This window comes from Balaenoptera ricei, chromosome 9, assembly GCF_028023285.1.
Source record: "Balaenoptera ricei isolate mBalRic1 chromosome 9, mBalRic1.hap2, whole genome shotgun sequence".
Lineage (NCBI taxonomy): Eukaryota > Metazoa > Chordata > Mammalia > Artiodactyla > Balaenopteridae > Balaenoptera > Balaenoptera ricei.
The window spans coordinates 44,205,597-44,225,696 of record NC_082647.1 but is presented as its reverse complement, the minus strand read 5'-3'; the positions used below and the strand labels follow the sequence as shown (position 1 = coordinate 44,225,696).

The window sequence follows — 20,100 nt, the reverse complement described above, 5'->3', positions numbered from 1 at the left end:
TCACTTCCCTAAGCTAGTTGCTATCAAAATAAATTGTGAAAAAAAAAATTATCCTGTGAAATTCCAGCTCAAGTAATTTGTAGTGCTACCTAATGAACAAAGTACATGTGCCAGGTATATTAATTATCTCTTGTTGTGGAAAGAATTACCCATAATGATATTATCTCACTATTTCTGTGAGTCAGGACTCCAGGCATCGCTTAGCTGGGTCCTCCAGCTCAGGATCTCTCACAAAGTTGCAGTCAAGCTGGCGGCTGTGGGTCCAGTGCTCCCAAGATTTGACTGGAGCACGATCCACTTCCAGGCTCACTCATGTGGCTATTGAACTGAGGGCCTCAGTTCCTTGATGGCTTTTGGACAAAGGCCACTCCTAATCTTGGCCATGTGGGTGTCTCCAAAGGGCCATGCACATCAACATGGCCGCTGAATTCCATCAGAGCAACAAGTGAGAAAGCAAAAGAGAGCAAGCAGGATGGAAGTCACTGTCTTTCATGACTCAGTCTTGGAAGTAACCCCGAGTACCTGAGAATGTGACTGTCTTTGGAGATAGGATCCTTATGGAGGTAATGAACTGAAACTGAGGTTGTTAGAATGGGCTCTAATCCAGTATAACTGGGTTCTTTATAAAAAGGGGAAATTTGGACACAGGGATACACACAGAGGGAAGGCAATGTGAAGAGGCAGGGATAACACCATGCGAATGTAAAAATGGTCATCAACCAGCCAAGGGGAGAGGCCTGGGACAGATTCTTCCCTCGTAGCCCTCAGAAGGAACCAAACTTGCCAACACCTTGATTTTGGACTTCCAGCCTCCAGAACTCTGAGATAATAAATTCCTGTTGTTTAAGCCAACCAGTCTGAGGTTCTTTGTTACAGCAGCCCTAGCAAAGTAATATAAGTGGTGAACAAAATGGATAGTTTTCCTACAATCGGAGCTTACAGTCCAAGGGCAGAGACAGATGTTAACCAAATGACCAGATAACAAATGTGTAATTGAAAACTGAAAGATGTGCTCCAAAAAAAAGGAACAAGGCCCTATGGACACATATAAGAAAATAACCCAACCTAGCCCTGCACTGAAGGACAGATCTGAAGGACAGGCAGATATTAAGGAGGTAAAGAGTTGCATTCATCTAGCACAGATTCCTAGATGAATCTGGATAAAAATTGGCTCAGGAGAATTCCAGCAGGGAAGAGTTTAAACATTAGATCCATTGGGCTGCTAAGCATTTCAAAGGAAAGATGGAAATTCCATTTCTTGAGCCATTTCGGATGGCACAGCAGAAAGCACTCCAAAGTCTATTCTAGGGAGTCTTACGCTGGCCAGTTGATTTCATCTTTGTCTCTTTCATTTCTTTCTCTTGTGATTTTCTAGTTGCTTCTCAAGTTATGGCCTGACAGTCAAAAGGGCTATAATGCCTCCTTTATGTAGTTATGACATTTCGTTCTTTATAAAAGGAATCATGCAGGGCTAATAAATTAGGATAACCCCCAAATAAAATAAAGTGACATTTACAACAAAATCATTTAGCAATGTTCACATTCTGAAGGAGGAATAATTGTGTTAAGAAGTTGAGTCTTGAGACGAATTGGCATTTGGCAACCTAAGAGGCTCTTTTCAAATGTAAGATTACTTGGCAGCCCAAAGGTTTTAAAACAGAAGCCATTCCATTAGAAGCTTATAGAAACCATTTGGATTATCTAGTTGAAAATCACAGAGTTGATAGTTGATTCAGCTGGCATATGAGTCATCTTATATCATCTTATATCCAGCCTTTTTTAACTCAGCACCCCAAATCTTGGATGCTCAGATTTCAGCTGAAATGACCTGAAAATCTGGGAAATGTGTCAGATGGTTTCAGCAAGCCAAAAGACTCGCTTTTGTTTTCCTACGCACCACCTCCCAATGGATAAAGTTTAGAGGCACTGATTGTCTCTTTGTCATGTGGGTCTGTGTCACTGAGATCTGATTTGTTGGTGACATGATTGTCCAGACATAGGCGTCAGTCTAGATTGCTGCCAAGGTCATGATGGACAAGGGCAGCCAACCAGGAACAAACACAACACTCCCTCATTCTGAAACCTGGAGATCTCAGCTTGAGCCATGAGGCAGGGAATAAAGCCCCAATTCCAAGTCTTTTACTTTTCTACACCCAGTGCTTCTCTGCTCTGCCATATTTGCCCAAATTTACTGCTTCTTCTTTGTCCACTGTCATAGCAGCCATCCTTTCCTCTTTATAATTGTCCAGTTGTGGGCCATTATTGACCTTGAAGGCCTGGAACCTTGTCTATATTTGCACTTGTTTTTACACATTCTCACTCAGATGGTCTGAGTGATTCTCTCATGCCTGCTGCTGTAAGGCTGCCATCCTATGTCCAGGAAAGGCATATCGACACTGGGAAACAGTTCTGTTGTGATGGGCCAACGAGGTGCCCAGTCACTGATTCCAGGCAGCCCCATTCTGTGTCCCCAGTAGCTGATGATTAAGGATCATAAAAGAGTGGCCAGTCTGGCAAGGGAAGCTCAGGCTCTTTCTGGGATCTGGGCAGTACAGGTGTGAGTAGAGCTCAGTGGGTGGCCAAGGAAGGCCATGGACTCTCTTACACTGTTGGTGTGCTTAGAGATGATGTTGTCCCACTGCTGGTGTTTAAATGAGGTCTGAGCCCTATCTCTGTATCTTGGAGAGTGACAAAGAACAGCGTGAAATCTGAGATGAAAAGCTTGCTTGGGGCAGAATGACAGCACATGCTAATGGTCCGTGTACGTTTGCTGTAAAATTCTACTTGAATGGATGTGTCTGTTCTTGCTCTTTCTCTCTCCCTTACACATACATACACACACACACACACACACAGCACAATGCACATAGTCAGGGTTAAGGGGAGATGAGAGAGACATTGGGGTGATTGCTCTGGTTGGGGAAGCTTTTACCTACTGTCTGAGGCAGGTACAGCCCAGCTCTGCCCAAAGTCTGGGAATAGCATGTCTCAGTTATGCTCCCTTGGTTCCTACCATTGCCCAAACCTCATCCTTCAGCATCCATTTGACCTAAAGCGTTCTCCTTATTTCCTTCCAAAAATGTCTTATTTCTGCTTAAGTTAGTAAGAGTTGGACTGATGGCATTACTGTTTAGGTATTACATTGTTGATAAGGAAAAATCAGGTGGAGTGGTTAATCTTTTTTTCTTTCAGATCTCTCTTAAAACAACAGTTCAGGGGGCTTCCCTGGTGGCACAGTGGTTGAGAGTCTGCCTGCTAATGCAGGGGACATGGGTTCGAGCCCTGGTCTGGGAAGATCCCACATGCCGCGGAGCAACTAGGCCCGTGAGCCACAACTACTGGGCCTGCGCTTCTGGAGCCTGTGCTTCAGCAACAAGAGAGGCCAAGATAGTGAGAGGCCCGCGCACCGCGATGAAGAGTGGCCCCTGCTTGCCGCAACTAGAGGAAGCCCTCGCACAGAAATGAAGACCCAACACAGCCAAAAAATAAATAAATAAATAAATAAATAAAAATAATAATTAAAAAAAAACAAAACAAAAACAACAGTTCATAAACCCTCCTGGATTGCATCAACTCAATGATTTGGCTGAAGAAGGTGAAGAGATTGATCTAGTTTCAGGATGTGCATCAGTGGGAATGTTGGTTAAAAAGACCTCTGGAATCCAGAGCCTCCTATATTTTCTCTCTTTTCTGAAATTCTCCACCTGTAAAGAGATAAAGGTTTTAGGCAATTAGTGTGAAACTTTGCCTTGGCCTTATTGACCTTTTAATTATTTCATTTTCATTTTACTAACTAAGCTCTAAATAGAGCTTATTTAAGTAAAGACTTAAAAATTAGTGTAAAGTGCCAAGGTATTGAAGTTTTCAAAATGACCACTACTTGTGTGATACAAGCCAGTGCACAGGTGGAGGTTATTATGAACATGCAGTTATGTCACATGAATCAGTCCACTGCAGAAGAGAGGGCAGGAGGAAGTCTCAGTAAAGGGGGAAACATGGGTCGGCATTTGTACTTTTAACAGTACTTGGCTCCCTCTTATTCCAAGCCCTGTCACTCTTGGATGATGTTGTTTCTGAGAATAAAATATAGCAATGTATAATGGTGATGGGATGGGTCTCAATCACAATTCTTTCGAAGTCTCTTTGGCTGAACTAGGTCCAGGATCAGCAAGAAAAAATAGTAATAATCAGGGAGAATGAATGAATAATCATGCAGCATATATAAATTCGACAGGAAAGTATTGAGGCCCTACTCTGGACCAGACACTGTGCTAAGCCAGAGGATACAGAGATAAAAGATCACTAGTTCCTGTCCTCAAAGGGCTTAGACTCTCCAGGAACTTGGAAATGTGGGTGAAGTAAATTTATTCTACATAAATCATTTCAGACCAGAGGCTTGCAGGGCTGGAGATGAGTTTACATAGAAGCAGGAATAGCTGTCCCACTCTAGACCTGACAGCCATCCAACTCTGACCACAATTATCTGTCCACCTCCCATTGTTTCTGTGGGGTTAGCCAACAAAATTTGGGGGCAAAATAGAGAAGATGGCAGAAAGAAGATAAAGTGAGAAGATAATGGCAGAGCAGAATAGAGCCAGCTCTGCTGTGGGAAAAAAGGAAGAACAGAGTAAAAGGCCAAAGATTTCAAAGTCTATTCCATGGATTGGTGCCATCTTGGTGATATTTTATAACCTATGGCAAAATGAGAAGAGAAAGCTCAGTGTAGTACTTTACCATATGCCAGTTTAAGGTTGCTAAAGGTCTTTTGTGGGAAAGACTGTCATTTATTTTAGGAATATCTTCTCCCTGATTTAAAATGCCTTCTCTTTAATGACAGCAGGTACTCAACTGATAACTCTCTGATAATCCCCCAGAATATATTATCCTGGTCTGCAAAATCTGGAAGTCGGGAACCACCGAGAAATCAGAGCACAATTCCCACCGCCTGAGGCACTTCTGCTCTTCAAAAGACTGAGGCATTTCTCAGGAATTAAACAACCCCAGGTTCTTTGTGCAGAAAATGGAGAGGGAATGGTAGGTGGGATTCTGGAACCAGAGCTTCCCTCACAGTCTGTAGGTATGATTACATTCGGCCCCTCAGAGGTTTGAATTTCAGGAGACTGCTTGAGGGCAACGAGTCAGACCAGTGTTTACATGGCTGAAGGGAAGAGTGGGAGAAATGAATGGGTGAGTCAAGATGCATCATTCTGGAGTTAGAGTGAATTCCTGTCCTCCTCAGAAACATCGCTTACCAGCCAGCTACAGGAAAGATGAGGAAATCACTCCAAAACAGGGGGTGGGGGTGAAGAGAAAATTTGCCTTTACTTTCTAAAAAGAAGTTAATATCCTTTTTATCTCTTCTTCATCTAAAATAAGGAAGACTCCTTATAATACAAGCCTCCAAGACAGTGAGCTTTCACCTCAAGAATTCCTCTCGGAGTCTATAGAAATCAACTATGCTTTTCCTTGGGCATTGACAAAGGCCTTGAAGAAAATGCTGGTCTCCTCGAGGGAATAGATCACTGTGTTTCTCTCATTACAATGGAAAGGACTCATCTTGCCCTCTTTTTTTTTTTTTTTCTATGTGTTCAATCAGCTGTAGGCTAAAAGCATCATATTGCTTTTCTCAACAGGAGTAAATTATAATTTTGTAAGTATTATTAATCAGTGCTATGAACTGAATTGTGTCTCTCCCACACACTAAATTCAAATGTTGAAGCCCTAACTTCCAATGTCACTGTATTTGGAAATAAGTCCTATAAGTAAGTAATTCTGGTTAAATGAGGTCATGAAGGTGGGGCCCTGATCCGACAGGATTAATGTCATTATGAGGAGAGACATCAGAAAGTTCACTCTTTCTCTCTCTCCCTGTCAGGTGAGGACACAGCAAGAAGGTGGCATCTACAAGCTAGGAGGAGGGCTCTCACCAGAAACCAAGTCAGCTAGCTCCTTCATCTTGGACCCGTAGCCTCCAGAAGTGAGAGAAATTAATTGCTGTTGTTTAAGGCACACCAGCCTGTGGCATTTTGTGATGCCAGCCTGAGTAGGCTAATATAATCAGTAATTATCCTATGAACTGACCTTGATTTCTTAAGAATAAAACGTTTACTCAGAGGAAGTGATAGAAGTCTCCTTGGGCACCACATTGTCACTTAGAAAGAGAAGGGTACTAACATTATTCGTGTTTTTACCTATTTGTTAGACAGGAGCTAATCATTGCAAATATACTAGATAGGAAGCTATGGGTTAGAAAGGTTGTGGAACTTGCTAGGTCACAGGGCTAGTAAGTTGAGGGCCCCAGTGGGATACGCCAGGTTTGCTGGGCTCAGAAGCCAGGCTGTACCTGTTTGCTCTGCCTTCTGCATCATCCCAGCCTGCATCGGACTGAGTTCTCACCTTCCTTGTCTAACATCTCACTTTTGCTGTAGTGATTAAAACCACTTCATAAACTGGGCAAGGTTCTTTTGAACATTCACCAAGATCCATTGTTTATATGATCCCAATTTTGCAAGGATAAAGAAAGAACAAAAGAAAATATGTACAGTATATGTTGCATTTAAAAAGCCTGGGAAAAAAAGCCTGGAAGCATGACATCAAATGGTAATAGTGGTTTTTTCTGAATAGTAGGATGACGAGTGATTTTATTTTGCTTTTATATTTTTTGGACACTTTTATTTTACACTCTCAACTTTCGTAGTCAGAAAAACAATTTTTAATAACAAAGAGCAGGGTACACCGTCCTCTTCCTGTGGCATTTGTGTGCTCTGCCCCAGCATGGGGTGTCCACAGCTCCTTGTTTGAAAGCCTGGGCACCAAAGTTAGGGCTGGGGAGGGCCACAGAGAGAAGCAAATGTCAGCAGCTGACCCCGAGCAATCCTGTTACAGATCGGTGGGGGCAGGGAGGAGATGCTGACACTGGTTCAGTTCCAAACCTAACTGGGAAAACGTGAAATGGTTACCATCTGGAGCTGCCTGGTGACGGGAGGTGAGGCAGGGAGGCGGTCTGCGACCAGGGCTCCAGCACCAGCGTTGCCTCTCTGTGCCCCTGCCCTTCCTTCGAAGTGTGACACGGGAGGGAGAAAGAACTACACCTCTCCGTGGCCTTCAGGTGACCCAGCCACTCCGACAGGGTGGCCGCTGTCAAAGTGACATTTCCAAATAATGAAGTGATCCACAGACGCTGCACCATGTCTTTGCAGATCTGTCTTTGCAGATCTGTCTTTACCAAATAGAAATGAAAAGCAAATTTCCTGCTTGTGTTCTAGAGAGTGTGTGGCCTAGATGGGTGGTATTCTCCGTGGTTATCTTGGCAATAATTAATTCTTATTCCCTCTTATATCTTCTGAAGTGCCATTTTTGGCAAAAGAGCCCAGGAGAAATAGTGGGTGTTGAGGAAAAGGAAACAGTAGGGTTCCCACCCCCAACTCTCTCCCTCAGTTTCATAATGAAAAGTTGTGAACAGTAGAGAGCTAGGATTTCCTGAGAGAAAATGAGGGTGAATGAAAGCTTCTTGTAAGTGCTAGAATATTCTGGAGGGGATCCTGCTGATTAGAAAGTAAAAGGGCTATTGTGTTTTCTCCAGGGAAACTTTGGAGGCTGGCAGTGACCTGAAAACAGCAGAACTTCTAGGATTGGCAGCCTTACCAAAGCAAGGCTCTCTTTGCCTTTTTTGTAACTCTGTCTACCTTTGGTTTTAGTTTCTGTAACTCTTAGAAGGCAGAGATCCTATTCTGTTTATCCATTTGCTCCTTCAGCAACTATTACTGAGCAACCATTATGTGAACAGGTCTGTGCTACTCATGGAGGGGATATATGTATATGTGTACGTGTGTGTATATGTACATATATGAATATATTATACATACATTCATTATATATATATTATGTCTGTATATGGTAGTGGGCTGAGTGGTGGTCACCCAAAAGATAAGTCCATGTCCTAACACCTGTTAGGTGTGCAATTTTGAGTAATTTATATCTCCAATGGAGATAACAGTTGTGCCTTAAAGGATTAGATGAGATAACTTATGTGAAGCACTTACATCGTCTGTTGCAAAGCAAGTCCTCAATAAATGTCAGCTCCTCTTATTGTCCTTCTAGTCTCAGTTTAAATGACCCTTCCTAGGGGAAGCCTTGCCTGACCTGAGATTAAGTCTCTCTCATACGTTCTCATGTATTCCCTGTTCTTCACCTATCATAATCCTCACTAATGTTTATTTCAAATATGTGTTTAATGCCTGTCCTCCTTGATAAACAGTAATGTTCTATTGTTCCATGAGATCAGGCATCTTTTTGTCTGCCTGTGCACTAATGCACACTTGTACATATAATATATACATATATGCATATATTATAAATGTGCATTAATTTCCCAGGCACTCTGACTCAGGAGCTTTGACTTTTCACCATTATACCCTATTGCTCTTTAGTGTGTGGAATGACTAGGAATGGGACTGAGCCTGGCTTTTTAGGCAGAGGCAGCAGGCGAGGGGCTTAGCACACTGTGATATGTACAATAACTACTTCTTACATGAATGATTCCACCCAAGTTCACATCTTAGTCTGAAAAAGGCGAACTTAGAGCAAAAGGATTGCTCTCTTTCATAAATGGTCTTAGCCTGGGCTTCTGCAGAAGCAGACGCTAAGACGAAGACTCCAGTGGAGGTGATCCCAGGAAACACAGGTAGGAGAGTGGGGAGGTGAGACAGGGAAGAGAAGGCAGCCAAGATAAGGGTCCATTACCAAGCAAGTTCCCACTGTGGGTAGCTGAAGATTTGTCCTGCTGTGGATCGCTGGGAGCCAGCACAGGGCACACCCTGGGGTGGAAAGTACTCCCCCTAAGACGTAAGGGAGCTGGGCTATTTACACACCAACTCCCATTAGTATTCTGTTCAGGCCTCTTCATGGGCGACATGAATTCCCTTGTACTTTTGGCCAAGCAAGCAGCAGCAAAGACCTTCCAACAGAGAAACATATGTGCATTTCCCTGGGAGGGAGTAAGTTGGGCCACGGGGAGAGTACTGAGAACATCTGTCTCAGGTGATTGGAAGGATTCGTTTTCTTAGGTTCCTGGTCCTGAGGCTGCTTATGGAGAAAGAGGCGGGGCATTATTTCCCAGAAACGCCAAACCCCTAAGCTAGACATATTGTCCTCCCAGCTTAAATCCAAATTCAGTCAAAAACCCTATAGCAATGAGTGACTAAATCAGTTCTTTTCTTTTCTTTCTCCTTTTCCACACAATCAAATTGTGTTTATTATCATTTGAACCATGCCTCTATTTCAGGTAGAATATTATAAAGAAATAGGAAACCATGTTGGGGGTATAGTTAGGAAAACATAGATAAAAGGAGAGGAAACCTATATGTGGAAGTCATCTCAGACACAGTTGGCACTGGAAAATTAGAAAACAATCTTTCCTTCTTTTTTGGTTGGGGGAGGAGGGTGTAGGCTGCTAGGGGTGGGCGTGGTTTGAAACCCAGCATTTCCCTACATATCTCAAGTCCAGTGGGAGAAGAACCTTTGGGCCCTGTGTACCTTTTGAAAACATTTACCTTGGCCTTCATAAAATTGAACATGATAAATTGTGTGGAAAATTATTACCAAATCCTCCTGAGGGAGGACATGCACGTGGCAGGACTGGGGAGGGAGGGGGGTGGATCTCTCTGCTCTCCCACACTGGGGGCAGGGCCCTCTGGCTCCAGGAAATAGAGCTCTACTAAAATGAGTTGTTTGGGGCAGGAGGGGGCGGAAATCTTTTCTTTACCAAGCCAAGAACCCTCAATATCTATAGAAAGGGGGTCATTTCCGAGGCCTCAGAGGAATTTCTGGAAGAAGAGGCATAACAACATCTCTGTAATCCCCCCTAAGGATAAAATTAAATAAACTCCACATTTTTGGAAGTAGCAACAGAAGTGAGCGGCCTCAGAGGTTGGTCCTCGAATCGGGGAAAGGAATCCCTAGGAGGTGCTGAAGGCTGAAGTGGTCGTAACTTCAAAGTGCTGCCTAGTGACGGTGGCAGCTCTGAGACTGACTGTCATTTCAGGGGAGTGGGGATGGCAAACGGGGCATAGGTGCAGGTTGTGGGGACTGTGGAGGATTAGAGGACCCCTCTGGAAGAATTGGGGAGCAAAGAAACTGGAGCTATGCTCACCTGGTGGCAGAAGATGACCAAGACTGTCGAGTTTATGTAAATAAGTGTTGGAAAATTGGTATAAAGTGTACTCATAGAAAATTTGAGGTACAGTAAGGCCAACGGGTCAGGAGATGATTACCATTAAAAGATGGTGTGTTACAGTTCCCAGGAGGAGGGGGTGTGCACATCAAGGGGGGCCACAGAGAGAGGCACTGGGTTCGGTTAGAAGGCAGAGGGAGAGAGAGAAAACTGTGGACCAGAATCTTTATTATGCTTTGCACAGGGAGGTACAGGCAAGGTAGGGTAAGCAGGCTTAAGACTGGCTAGTTTTAATGGTTTCGGTGGACTCAGGGGCACAGGAGCTGTCCCTGGCTGTCTGGACCCTAGCCCTGGGGTGATTAGGGCAGGTGGGCAGTGGCCAGGAGTGTGAAAGCCTGATAAAGGAGGTGGCTGGGTTATGGGCTCTAGAGTGGTTGGTGTGTATTTGAAAAGTGTGTTCCCAGGCGAGTCATTCATCTCTGGGAATTAACAAACCCTGGGACGGGCAGTCTCTCCACAGTCAGCAAGGCCCCAGATGTCAGAGCATCTGAATAGAGAGAATAAAAGACACAGTTAATACCACAAGCCAGCTGGGAGGCGGTGAGCACCACTCTTTCTTTTTCTTTTCAAACATTTCATAAAACATTAAAACACTTTACATTTTAAGTCATGGCCCCTAGTTAGCCACGTAGACCAGCCCTAGTATATCCACTCGTGAAGGGAAGCGGTTATATTTGTCCCAGTCCTCGCTTGGAAAGGACTTTGAAATCTTTCTCTGTAGAAGGCCTCATATGCATAAGTACAAAACCTTATTCATTGATAATAAACTTCAATGGAAACTTTTAATCATGTTTTTAAAGGCTGCTGTTTCAAAGCGATCTAGTAGAACCAAAGCCTTCATTATTTGAGAGATGTTTTTATGCAGAGTCTGTTGATACCACACTTTGAAAGTGAATTAATGATGAGCTTGGGTAAGCTGAGTATTCAAAAAGATGTCAGGGACAGTCCCCCTTTGGAAATGGCTTACACTGCAGTATAAAGAGGGTTCCTGTCTCATCCCCACATGAACTCTGGTTCCCCTTCTTTCTCTCTGTCTTGGGTTGCCCTGCCGAGAAGAAACCAGTTAGAAAATTACACATAACACTGTATTTCACTATATGGCATTATTGTTACTTCCATTTGCATATTAATTTTCTAGAATCAGATGGCAATGCAACTGCATACATAACACCAGGGACGGTATGAAAGAGTGGGTGGTTTTCTACAGCACATGGATTCCTGGGTTTGACCGAAAATAAAAGGCAATAAATACAAAATATTTTTTAAAAGAGAGACATTTAAACCTCAATAGACTGGTTCTTGGGCTTGTGAGAACAGTTTGGTCTCTGAATCACTGAGTGAGCTCTCAGGGAGACCTGAGCTCTTGGAAGAAGGAGCACATGCGTTTCAAAGCCAGTGTTGGCTCTGGGAGCTCAGGGTGTCCTGGTGCAGTGCAGCATCCAGAAAACACAGCCAACCGTTCACTCATGTCCAGAAGTCTGATGCTCGCGCTGGAAAAGTTCTCTCGGGTCACCCAGCACAAAGCAAACCCTCTTCAACTCTGGGCCTTGCACTCTGTGCTAATCCTACCCAGTTTCAGCCTGTCACAGGGCTGCTGATGTGGAGACTCAGCTCTCAGTGGACTGTGCTTCGTGGGGACAGTTGGAGTTTACTCCTCCGTGATGGCTTTTTGCTACCACCCCTGGACTTGCCGTGGGCTTCCACTCCTGTCAGCAGCATTTCTCTAAAGGCAAAGTCAGCTCTGGCATGATGTGGTAAGAGGCACCGCTCAGGCCATTTGCAGAAGAAAGCATTCTCATCCTCACAGGTCCAAAGGCAGACCTTGAAAGGCTGCCCTACTCTGCTCGGGCCTTCTCAGCCAGCCTGAGGGACCCAAGTGCCCGCAGGCCCCGAAATACAGGCCAGAATCCCCTCCAGGTGTTCATGGTGTCATTCTTTCTGGGAACAAACCCCAACCCCCCAAAAATGGGCAGGTTGCTAAAATTGTAATTTTGCCATGTGAGAAAAAAAAATCTATCTACTCTCCCTATCATTTCACAATAAAAGTAACACCAAAAATATGAATATTGTCCTAAGTTTTCTCATTTACTCACTGTCTGGAGAAAATGTTGGCACAGATTGCTAGGCTATGTAGAAATAATTGACTCATATTTACTGAGTGTTTTTCCAGGTATATCAGGCACTCTTTTAAGCCCTTATGTGTGTTATCTCATTTTTTTTTTTTTTTTTTTAAAGATCTTTGATTGTTCCACATGGTCTTTTGCAGTGGTGGCAATTTACCATTTTTGTCACATTGTGTCCATTGACAAGGCCTTGCCTTGCCTAGGGCATTGTGTCAATAGGGATCCTGAGATTAACCAAGGCTGAGTTGGAAGAGTGCCTGATTGATTAACAATGCCTGCCAGGGGAATGTCTGTGTAGCAGTGAGGAGGGATAGGATGGGCGGGTATTTGCCACCCCACAGTTCTCCAAAAAAGTTTCAAAGTCCTCAGTGGGCACTTAAGGCACTTGACAGTTCTTGATGACTTTCTAGACTTGTCTCCTGCCCCTTTTCTTTAAATTCAGTGCTAGTGCTTCTTCAGCTATGATAGGCACACGAATCTCCAGGGTTCTTGTTAAAAAGCAGATTCTTATTCAGTAGGTGTGAGATTCCCCATTTTCATCAAGCTCCCAGATGTTGCTGGTCCGTGGACCACACTTTGATTAGCCAGGCTGCTTACCATTCGTTCTCAGAAACTGCAGTGTGCTTTTACTTGTCAGTTAATAGTGATTGCCATTTATTTTTTACTAGGTGCCAGGCCCTGTGCTAAGCATTTTGCATAAATCATCTTATTTAATTCTAACACAAAACCTCTTAGATAGATCATTGTATTATCATCCCGTTTTATAAATGAATAAAGCCAGACTCAGAAGTTAAGTAACTTGCTCACGTTTATAGGGCAGCATGGGGCTTGAACCCAGGCCTGATGGACCACAGAGCATATATCCTAACTCCCTGTTACTCAGCCTGGGGGTTAGCAGTAGCAGCGTCTTCCTGGGAGCTTGTTAGAAAAGCAGTCTCTGGTCCCTGCCCTAGACCCCACTGAATCAGAATCTGTATTTTATCAAGATCCCAGGTAATTTTTATGCACATTAAAGTGTAAGAAGTGCTACTCTAAACAATCATGACTTCTCAGATTTTCTAATGCTCTTTCTTTCGTAATAGAAAGTCTTGAATCACAATTTTTACCATATCTTTTCAATCAAGGATTTTTTTTTTAATACTCTGCAGTTTTGATCCCACAGATTTGACTCAAAGGACATTTTTACTAGGTTGCTGAGGAAATTTTTGGCTTGGCTGAAATAATCAACACAGAATAAAACTGACAATGGCTAAAGACGCAAGTGGTAAAACTTATTATAAATGAAAACCTGCCTAACGGGTCATATAATGTCAGTCATAATGGATAGTGCAGGAATTGGCTCAGGACAAAAATTAGACTTGGTCGAAGTAATCAACATGAAATAAAACTGTCAACAGCTAAAATTACACATGGCAAGATACAGATTTTTTTAAAAAACTGATAGAAGAATCAAGTCTTCTTAAAAATTAAACCTGCAAAATTGGACCTAGAAACATGAACTTGGTAGAAATAGTGGCCTCAAAGACAAAGCTCACAAGGCAGAGATTATTCCTCTCAACTTATTTCTAGACAACAAGAAATCCTGATTAATGATTGAATATTAAGTTCCATGATTACAGGAAACAGTATCTAATCTTATTTACTGTATATTCCCAGCATCTAGAACAGAGCCCAGCATATAACAGTATCTCAGTTAAAAACGTGTTGCACAAAATCTTAAAATTTACGAGGAATACAATCTGATTTAAAAAATTCAGTAGAACAAAAATGAAAATGGAAAAAAGGTTTTAAAAGGTTTAAACGTGTGGTACAGAATTTGACCAAAGAAGTAAAATGATTTAATGGCATTTGACCCAAAGAATGCTTTTCATCCAAGAAAGATTTCATGAGAAGATGATTCATCAGTGTTGGCAAAATTTGGATAAGAAATCCACAAACATGAGCTAAAATAAGCTAGAAGGTTGAGATCATACTATCCACCTGGTCAAATGGTGGAGTCAGAAATACAGAGCAAAGCAGCTGCATGAGAACAATCTGTATTCTTTCCTTCTGGCAGCAAATCTTAATTATCCTTCAATGCTTAACTGAAATGTAACATCTTGCATTAGGTCTTTTCTTATCCAAAGCAGGACATATTGTCCCCACTGTTTTCACCCCTACCATTTTGACCCAAGAATGTGCTGACTCTCCATAGAGCCTACTGAAATTCATCAAAGTTGAAAAGACTTTTGAGAACAGTGAGAGTATTTTCATAATACAGCAAGCTTCCAATATCTGAGAAGAATTGCTTACAATTTTATTACAGTTTAGTTAAGAAATAAATACAAACTATCAGACTGTTATTCAGTTCATAATATGTTGCTAAAGATAATATATGAAATACAAAGTGTTACATGATTAACTGTCTGAAAAGTCACCTCTTGTTCATAATATTGAAAACTACAAAAATTCACCAAACATAAAGAACGGGGTATAAATACTCTATTAAATTAGAACTGTTCACAGTTGAACTACACATGGAAGTTGAACTATTAATGGAAGAATAAAAACGTCTTTCAAAATTTAAATCTGACTAATTGAACCCAGGAAATGGAACTAGATGAAAATAATCAAGAATAACATTTACAGAGTGATTCAGTACTTATATTTTTAAGTAAGTTCCATAAAGACATCAACAAAATATGAAAGAGTTCTATCCTAAAATGTTCATTCAGAAGTTATTTATAATAGAAAAAATTAGCAAATACTGCTAAAAATGGAGTATTTGGGAATATTAAGTAAACGATGTCACCTTCTCTTGATGGTTGATGGCTATTTCCCAGATCAGCAGCTCTGTGTTTATGTCTGATCATTTTTATTTGTGTGGTGATGAAAATAATATTTTCCCCATTCTCCTTAACAGTTTCGCAAGCTGGCATTTTTGTGGGTGGTTGTGTGATGTCTCTGAGTGACAGAGCCCTGGAAATACAAAGGTTACTGCTACTGCTGTTTCATCTCCAGGATACCAAACACCAAAGCTGCATCAAGGACTTGAACTGAGGCAGTACCAAAGGACCAACACGTAATCTCGGGGCCTGCCGAGCATGCTGGGACCTAGAGGTTGGAGGATGGAGGAATGGCAAATATAAAACACACTCCACAGCCTCAAGGAAAACCTCAACATCCTGTCTTTTTTGATTCATTTTTTTCATTCATTCAACAAATATTTCTTGAATGCCTACTGTGCACCAGGCATTATTCTAGACAATGTTCTAGCTTTAGAACACTAAATCCAGAGGTGGGATGGTGAACAAAAGAGACAAAAATTCCTGTCTTTGTGGAGCCTACATTCTGGTAGAGAAAGACAGTTGTGAAATACAGATACAGTCTACAAAATAAATAAGGGGAGTATACAGTATGTGAGAAATTGAGAAGTGATAGGGAAAAAACAAAGCAGAGCAGGGCTACAGCGAGTGCTGAGGAATGGGGCCGACAGAGAAGGATCTGATGAGGAGGTGACGTGTGAGCGGACCTGAGGGAGGGAGATGAGTTAGCCATGCAGGTACCTGGGAGAACATGTACCAGGCATAGAGAGGGGCTTCCTTCTGATATTTTCTAGCTTTGGACTTCACCTCTAGTCAGTCTATGATGGTAACAGCTTAAACCTTGAAAACAGTCTGTAGACCTTAATTAATAAATTCTTATTATTTTGGAGGAGGGAACTACATTTTTTAAAATAGTTACTGCTTTTTTTTAGCAGTTTGAGTTTTTATTTTATTTATTTATTTATTTATTTATTTATTTGGTTTTTTTAGGCCGTGCCGCGTGGCATGGGGGAATCTTAGTTCCCTGACCAGGGATCGAACCCTGGCTCTTGGCAGTGAGAGCAGGGAGGCCTAACCACTGGACCACCAGGGAATTCCGAAGGAGGGAACTATCTTAACCTTAGTCAGAAATTATTTGAAATCTGCAGCTTTCCCACAGGAAAAGGAGCTAGCAGGTTTTGAGGCCCCACAGACCCTCTCTCTGCCATCAGAGTTTATATTAGTGTTTCCAAAATGTGTTTTTCAGGAACTCAACCTGAGTGATAGCTGCTCAGGAGAAAAGAGTCTCGTTCTTAAAGAAATTTGGGAAATACAGTGTGCTCTTTTCCCAATTCTGAAGAGTACCTTTGAAAAGCCCTGCAATAAAGAAACATGTTGATTTTGGTTTAACCCCAAACTTTCCTAACTTATTCTCACGTCATTAGCTGTTAATATCTTACAGAACAGATGCTCAGCCGAGCACCGCAGCCCATGTAGTAGTGTTCAGGCGGCTTGCAGCCTGTCTGGTAATTGTCCTTTCTGTCCTCCATAATGTTGGTGTTGTGGGATTGTCATGCAGGTCTAGGTGGTAAAATTCTCCTGCATGACCACTGGGTCCTGGACACAGAGGGCAAATACAGAACATCTTTCAGGATGAAATTGACTTGTTGGCTAACTGTTACTTTGAAAGGAGTCGTTGCTGGCTGGAAATGTGGTCTTACAAAAGAGGTCAGCCCGGGTCTTCTCAAACACGGACAGATGAATATTTGGGGAAGGTAAGGCCTTCTCTCCAGTGTAGACCAACCCAGAGACATAATTTTATTGCACACCTAAACATTTGGGGCCAAGAGGCAAGGCCATGGGGATTTTAGGGAATAGATTAATTCTACACAGAAATCTCACAAATTATTATATTTTACTGTCCACTCAGCTGACCTCAGATCTGACTGTCTTACTATCAACACACCATTTCCTATCCTATCTGTAGCTACTGAACAAGATCTGGGCCCTGGTTATTTTTTTTCTCCTTTAACTTTTTTGCCATCCTTTAATTTTCTTTCCTCTTATTTTCTTCTCTTCTTTTGGCTGGCCTCTTTTATTGCTATCCTTATTTTTCCTTTTTCCTTTCAGTTCTCCCTCTTTTCCCCTCACTCACATTATCACTCTACACCCATCTATACCATGTATGACCCACCCACTCTGCTTCTGGCTTCATGGGGTCTGTCTTCTCTCCCTGCCTCCATCTGGTCCTTTTGTTTCAGATCTTTGGCCCAGGACATTACACTTTTATTTCTTCGATGCATCTTTTTTCATAGCTACCTAAGTCACACCCATGTTTGTAAAGCAATTCTCTTTGACTTTGTTTCCATTTCTAGTAATACATAGGATACATATTTACATTATAACAAAATCTCCTGTCTGGGAATGTGAGATAGACTTCCATAGTCACCACATCCATCAGTCCTAGGGGTTTATTCAATCACTCATTCACTCACTGAGCAATGTTTATGCGTGAGACACTGAGGGTAAGGAGATAGAAGACACAGTGCTGCTATGAAGGAGCTGATGGGCACGTTGAGAGATACAGGGAAGAAAACAATCTCGATAGATTTCAGCAAGTGCTCTACTAGGGATCAAGAAAGAATGTGGTTGAAGGACCATCCATAACTCAGCCCAGGAAGGTCAGGGAAAGCTTCCCAGTCTCAAGGGTAACCAGTCCTTAACACCATAACAAGAGGTAGAGGAGCAGTGTAAGTTTGAGCTCTCAACTGTAAACTGAATTTTGGAAAACTTTTATTTTCCACTCTCAGTTTGAGAGCTTCACAATACTTAAAGACTTCCCTGATGAGATCAGTGGTATTATTAATAAATGGAATTAAAAAAAAATACTGTATACTCCCTGGTTTCAAACTATAGGACAAAGCTTCAGTAATCAAAACAGGTTGGTACTGGCACAAAAACAGACAACTAGATCAATGGAACAGAATAGAAAGCCCAGAAATAAACCCACTTGTATGGTCAGTTGATCTGACAAAGGAGGCAAGAATGTACAATAAAGAAAAGACAGTCTCTAATAAATGATGTTGGGAAAAACTTGACAGCTACATGCAAAAGAAAGAAACTGGACCACTTTCTCACACCATATACAAAAATAAACTCAAAATAGATTAAAGACCTAAATGTAAGAAAGACCTGAAACCATAAAACTCCTAGAAGAAAACATAGGCAGTAAGCTCTGTGACATAGGTCTTAGCAATTTTTTTTTTTTTTTTTTTTGGATATGTCTCCTCAGGCAAGGGCATTAAAAGCAAAAATAAACAAATGGGGCTTTTGCAAACTAAAAAGCTTTTGCACAGCAAAGGAAACCATCAACAAAATGAAAAGGCCACCTACTGAATGGGAGAAGATATTTGCAGATGACATATCTGATAAGGGGTAATGTCCAAATTATATAAAGAACTCATACAATTCAATATCAAAATACCAAATATCCTGATTAAAAAATAGGCAAAGGACCTGAATAGACATTTTTCCAAACAAGACATACAGATGGCCAACAGACTCATAAAAAGGTGCTCAACAGCATTAATCATCAGGGAAATGCATATGAGAACCACAGTGAGATACCACCTCACACCTGTCAGAATGGCCTTTATCAGAAAGACAAGAAACAACAAGTGTTGGTGAGGATGTGGAAAAAAAGGATCCCTAATGCACTATTGGTAGGAATGTTAAGTTGGTGCAGCCACTGGGGAAAACAGTATGGAGGTGCCTCAAAAAGCTAAAGATAGAACTACCATACGATCCAGCAATTTCACTTCTGAGTATTTACCTGAAGAAAATGAAAACACTAATTCAAAAAGATATATGTGCTCCTATGTTCATTGCAGCACGACTTACAATAGCCAAGATATGGAAGTAATCTAAGTGCCCATCAATAGAAGAATGAATAAAGAAGATATGGTATATACATACAGTAGAATATTGCTCAGCCATAAAAAAGAATGAAATCTTGCCATTGCAACAACATGGATGGACCTAGAGGGTATTATGCAAAGTAATATAAGTCAAACAGAAAAAGACAATACTGTATAATTTCACTTATATGTGGAATCTAAAAAACAAAACAAACGAAGAAACAAAACAGAAACAGACTCAGATACAGAGAAAAAATGGTGGTTGCCAGAGAGGAGGGGAGTAGGGGGATAAATGAAATAGGTGAAGGGAATTAAGAGGTACAAACTTCCAGCTATAAAATAAATAAGTTATGGGAATGTTATGTACAGTACAGGGAATATAGTCAATAATATGGTAATACTCTGTATGATGACAGATGATATGTAGACTTACCGTGGTGATCCTTTTGTAATGTATAAAAATATTGAATCACTATGTTGTATACCTGAAACTAATATAATATGTCAATTATAATTCAATTTAAAAATAAATTATGTAAATTCAAAATATTAAATTAAAAATATTGTATAATGAAAAGTGTTAACATTTGGACAATCTGTATGTCAGTGTAATATTTTCCAATGGATTAAGTTACAGAATCATGCAGGATAAAAGATATTCTTAGAATGCAAGATAGGCAATGGATTTAATGTAACAGAGTATGACATGTTCAATTACATGATATCAAATTCTGCATTGCAACTAGCCTTTAAGAAAGTAATACTTGTCAAGATTTTATGTACTATCAAAGAAAAATATCTAAAATTATCTGGCAATATTATAATATATTTCTTGCTTTTCCAACTACATAATTGCACAAGGCTGGATTATTTTTAGATATTTCAACCAAAACAACATATTGCAATGTACTGAATACAGAAGAAGAGAGAACCAGCTGTCTTTATTAGCCAGACATTAAAGAAATTTGCAGATATGTAAAACAACCCTACTATTCTCTCATTTTTTTGGTTTTAGAAAAATATAGCTATTTTTTATAAAATATTTA

The 20,100-nt window shown here is 41.3% G+C and overlaps 1 protein-coding gene across 1 annotated transcript in view; it reads left to right on the top strand.

Annotated features, from left to right (window-relative positions):
* BBS9 (Bardet-Biedl syndrome 9) overlaps positions 1 to 15,408 on the top strand; it is a 713,234-nt gene extending 697,826 nt beyond the window's left edge. The window contains exon 28 of the transcript XR_009504851.1: positions 15,257 to 15,408. The gene's annotated coding sequence lies outside the window, so the exon portion shown is untranslated. The remainder of the gene's footprint in view (positions 1 to 15,256) is intronic.
* The last annotated feature ends 4,692 nt before the right edge of the window (positions 15,409 to 20,100 follow it).